Here is a 5628-nt window from a genome sequence, read left to right as displayed (position 1 = left end):
AACGGCTTCCATTCCATAGACTAAAGAGAAAGGAGTTGCTCCTGTCGAAGTGCGTACTGAAGTGCGATAACCGTGGAGAGCAAACGGTAACATCTCATGCCAGTCTTTGTACGTCACCGTCATCTTTTGTATGATCTTCTTGATGTTCTTATTAGCAGCTTCTACAGCGCCATTCATCTTTGGTCGGTACGGAGAAGAGTTATGGTGCTTTACGTTGAACTGCGTGCAGAGTTCAGTAATCATCTTGTTGTTCAAATTAGTACCATTGTCAGTGATAATTCTTTCAGGGATGCCATACCGACAAATGAGATTATTCCTGATGAATCGTGCCACCACATTCTTGGTGACAGAAGCAAATGAGGCGGCCTCTACCCACTTTGTAAAGTAATCAATAGCGACAAGGATGAAGCGATGTCCATTAGAAGCAGTAGGTTTAATCTCTCCAATCATGTCAATGCCCCACATTGCAAAGGGCCAAGGTGCGGTCAACACGTTCAATGGAGCAGGAGGTGCATGTACTTTATCCGCATATATCTGGCACTTGTGACAGGTTCTGGAGTGATGGTGGCAATCAGCTTCCATGGTAGACCAATAATACCCTGATCTCAGAATCTTCTTGGCCATCGTATGTCCACTAGAATGAGTCCCAAAAATACCGTCGTGCATATCTCCCATAATCTTTTCTGCTTCCTTTTTATCCACACAGCGAAGCAAAGTCGAATCGTGGTTACGTTTGTACAATACTCCATTACTCAAAAAGAATTTAGCAGAGAACTTCCTCAGGAATTTTCTATCATTGATAGATGCCCCCTCAGGGTACTCCTGAGTTTCTAAATATCTTTTTACTTCGTGGAACCAAGGTTTCTCTTCCACTTCATCAGTATTAAGCTCATAACAATGTGCAGGTTCATCCAATCGCTCAATGGTGATCATGGGAGCTTCATTGTCTCATCTGACTCTAAACATAGATGACATGGTAGCCAATGCGTCTGCCAACTGATTCCCTTCTCGTGGGATATGTTCGAATGTAATCTCTCCAAAGTAGGGGATTAGTGACAACACCTTCTCTCGATAAGGGATGAGATTCGGATGTTTAGTGTCCCATTCTCCTTTGATCTGACTGATTACTAATGCTGAGTCTCCGTACACACTCAAAAACTTGACCCGCCGATCTATAGCAGCCTTGAGTCCCAAAATACATGCTTCATACTCAGCCATATTATTGGTACAATGAAAACATAGTCTAGCAGTGAAAGGCGTATGGTAACCCTCGGGAGAAATGATTACCACACCAACACCATTGCCCAATGCATTAGAAGACCCATCGAAAACCATAGTCCATCGGGATCCTAGTTCGGGTCCTTCATCCGGTCCAGGCTCTTTATAATCAGTAACAAGCATGACATCCTCATCTGGGAACTCAAAATTCATAGATTGGTAATCATCCACTGCTTGATGAGCCAAATGATCGGCTAGCACGCTTCCTTTGATTGCTTTCTGGGTAGTATACTGGATGTCGTACTCTGTTAGAATCATCTGCCATCTTGCTATTCTTCCGGAGAGAGCGGGTTTCTCAAATATGTATTTGATAGGATCCATCTTAGAAATCAATAAAGTGGTGTGATTCAACATATACTGTCTCAGTCGGCGAGCAGCCCAGGCCAAAGCACAACAAGTTTTCTCGAGCAGTGAGTATCTTGTTTCACAGTCGGTAAACTTTTTGCTAAGGTAGTATATGGCATGCTCTTTTCGACCAGACTCGTCATGTTGCCCCAACACACACCCCATTGAATTTTCTAACACGGTTAAATACATGATTAGAGGTCTTCCTTCAACTGGTGGCATCAGAATTGGAGGTTCTTGAAGATACTTCTTGATTTTATCAAAAGCTTCTTGACATTCCTCATTTCATATCATCTCTTGATTTTTCCTCAGTAGCTTGAAGAGGGGTTTGCAGGTGGCGGTCAAATGGGAGATAAATCGGGCAATGTAATTCAAGCGTCCCAAGAAACCTCTGACTTCTTTATCTGTACTGGGAACTGGCATTTCTCGAATAGCTCTCACCTTGGCCGGGTCAACCTCAATCCTTTACCACTGACAATAAAGCCCAGAGTTTGCCGGACCTTACCCAAAGGTGCATTTGTTCGGGTTCAATCTCAACTTGTATTTCTTCAACCTCTCGAACAGTTTGTATAAATGATCGAGATGTTCCTCCTCAGTATGAGATCTGGCTATCATGTCATCCACATATACTTCTATTTCATGATGGATCATATCATGGAACAAAACCACCATAGCACGCTGGTACGTTGCCCCTGCATTCTTTAAACCAAATGGCATTACTTTATAACAGAACGTGCCCCATTGCGTCACAAACGTAGTTTTCTCCATGTCCTCAGGCGCCATCTTAATCTGGTTGTAACCTGAGAATCCATCCATGAATGAGAACACCTTGTGTTGAGCGGTGTTATCTACCAGAACATCAATGTGCGGGAGTGGAAAGTCATCCTTGGGACTCGCTTTATTCAGGTCTCGGTAATCTACACACATTCGCACCTTACCATCCTTCTTTGGCACTGGTACCACATTAGCAACCCATTGAGGATAAGAAGTAACAGCCAGAAAACCTGCATCAAATTGTTTCATCACCTCGGCTTTGATTTTCTCAGACATTTCAGGACGCATGCGACGAACCTTTTGCTTAACAGGACGACAATCTTCCCTCGTTGGCAGTCGATGCACTACTATATCGGTATCCAGTCCTGGCATGTCTTCATAAGACCAAGCAAAAATCTCTACATAGTCATGCAACATCTGAATCAACCTTCTCTTGACACTGTTTTCCAAGCCTGCTCCTATTTTGACTTCTTTCTTGTTTACTTCAGTACCCAGATTTACAGTCTCAACTGACTCCTCGTGTGGCTGTATAGTCCTTTCTTCCTGCAGTAACAGTCTGGCAAGTTCTCCAGGTACTTCACAATCTTCCTCACTTCCATCCTCGGCTTGGTAGATCGGATTTTCAAAGTCATAATGAACAGTAGTAGAACTATTGTCAACAGGATCCAGAGTGGGTATGGATCTGCAATTCGTTACGTGAGTGTGTGTAAGAAAACATAGCTCGTTTGGAAGATGACAGAAAAGATAAAGAGCGCAATATTTGAATGCAAAAAGTCCATTGATTTATTGAATATGAATATGCTTATGAAATGACAAAACCTTAACAAATTAGCTATTGTGCCCCGGGCATAGACACAACGCTTGGAGAAGTTCAATTGTAAAAAAAAAAAATTTGCAACACTAAAATAGACAATAACAATTACTCCTGACTAAAGGAAATCGGGATAGTGTCTTCAGCCTTCCAATTATTGAGTCCGTCACCAATTGTTGGGAAAATCCAGCTATCCAGGTCGCAATCGCTGTCAGCATCTTCTACAGCATTAATTTGACTCTTGTCAGAGCTGAACCCCAGGCCAAATTTGTCAGACTTGTACGGTACGTCGATCAATTGACCCCAGCCAGTACGACCACCATCTTCAACCACGGCTTGAGCGTCCTTCAGAGAAATCATAGCAGGAGGAGCACGAATAACCTTGGGTACACAGGGAGTTGGCTTAAGGACAGGATTGGTCGGAGGAACTACTTCAAATGACTGACACGGAGTCTCAAAGAATTCACCATCCATCTCGACGTATCTGAAGGTATGCACACTACTGACAATATACTCTTCTTCCCCACACACGGTGACAATTTTGCCCTCTGTGGGATACCTCAGCTTTTGATGGAGAGACGAAGCTACAGCACCTGCCCCATGAATCCAAGGGCGTCCCAGCAAGCAGGAATAGGCAGGACGAATGTTCATTACATGGAAGGTAGTGTTGAAGACTTGAGGTCCTATCTTGATAGGAAGGACTACTTCGCCATGGACAACACTCTTCGCACCATCGTAAGCACGTACCACAATGTCACTAGGTTTCAGTTCAATGCTTTTACAATCCAGCTTATCCAGCACAGCTGTCGGCAGCACATTCAAGGAAGAGCCATTATCGATCAACACATGAGACAAAGTGATTCCCCTACACTCAATGGAGATATGCAGGGCTTTATTGTGATTCTTTCCCGCTGGTGTCAGGTCAGCATCGGAAAAGCCTAGGCCATTGTCAACAGCCAAGTGAGCAACATAATTTTCGAACTGATCGACAGATGTTTCCTGAGGCACATGAGCAGTCTTCAAGAATTTTATCAATGCATTGGCATGAGGTTCAGAAGATAACAGCAAGGATAACATCGAGATCTTAGACGGGGTATGCCCCAACTGTTCTACAACATCAAAATCACTCTTGCGAATGATTTTCAGCACTTCTTCCATTTCTTGTTTGGCAATATCTTCGGGAGTAACTTCGACCGGTGTCTCTGACTGAGAAGGATTGACTGGTTCCTTTCCTCGAGTTTCAAGGACAGGAGGTGAGATTTCTGGAGAGAAGATCCTTCCGCTTCGAGTAATTTTACTAGTCCCAACAATGCCATTAGGATTAGTAGAATTGTCAATTTGCTTTACGCCATGGACGTAAACATCACCGCCATAATTCCACGGAATAGCTTTGCTTGAGGAATACGGGATCGGGCCAGGTGCAGTGATGATTAGGGGAGCAACCCTGGGCTCAGCAGTAATCTTTACAGGCGCCCTGGTAGCGGTAATCTTCACTGGAACTTTGGACCTAGCAATCACAGATATTTCTTCAATAGGGTTTTCCGCCTTAGGAATCCTTTCGAAGAGAACTGTACGATCGTCCATCAGCCGTTGAATACCATTCTTCAATTTCAAACAGTCCTCGGGCCGGAGTATGCAGAGATTGCAATCTTCAGCACAACCTGGAAATAAACCAGCTTGCAATAAATTCCTCTTTATGATCGGGAGAGGAGATGTTAAGTCCGCCACATTGGAAATGTGAGAATCGTCATCCATAGCATTAACAGTCTTGTCATGGTTAGGCATAGGAGCAGTGATGACATTAGGAGTCTCCGGAGGCTCAAACTCAATTTCTCCAGCTTCGATCATATCCTGAATCTTATTCTTCAATGACCAGCAATCGTTTGTATCATGCCCGGGGCTATCGGAGTGATATGCACACCTGGCATTGGGATTATAACGAGAAGAGGTAGTGTTGGGATTCGTAGGAGGATCTCTGAGGGTGATCAAATTTGCCTTTAGCATTCCCTGCAGTGCCTGTGCCAAGGTCATATTGATCCTGGTAAACTGCCTTCTTGGCCTGTCTTGTTTGGGCTGGAAGTTTTGAGATGGTGGTGCTGCAATCGTAACTGCTCCAATGTCGTGGTCACGGTTTTTCTTGTTACGACCCTTTTGACCGTACACAGCATTTGATTCGTTCCTCCCCTGATAGGACCTTTTGGTGCTTGCAGAGGTAGCCGCCTGTATCTTTCCACTTCGGATGCCGCTTTCAACACGTTCACCTGTTAATATAAGTTCAGTGAAACCTGATGAAGAACTTCCCAGTAGATGGCTGTAGAATGGGCCGGTCAGTGTGCCCATGAACATGTCCACCAATTCTCTGTCAGTCATAGGGGGTTTGACTCTGCCAGCCAAATCTCTCCACTTTTGAGCATATTCTT

This window comes from Lathyrus oleraceus, chromosome 6 (assembly GCF_024323335.1).
Source record: "Lathyrus oleraceus cultivar Zhongwan6 chromosome 6, CAAS_Psat_ZW6_1.0, whole genome shotgun sequence".
Lineage (NCBI taxonomy): Eukaryota > Viridiplantae > Streptophyta > Magnoliopsida > Fabales > Fabaceae > Lathyrus > Lathyrus oleraceus.
Note: the sequence above shows the minus strand (reverse complement) of the source record.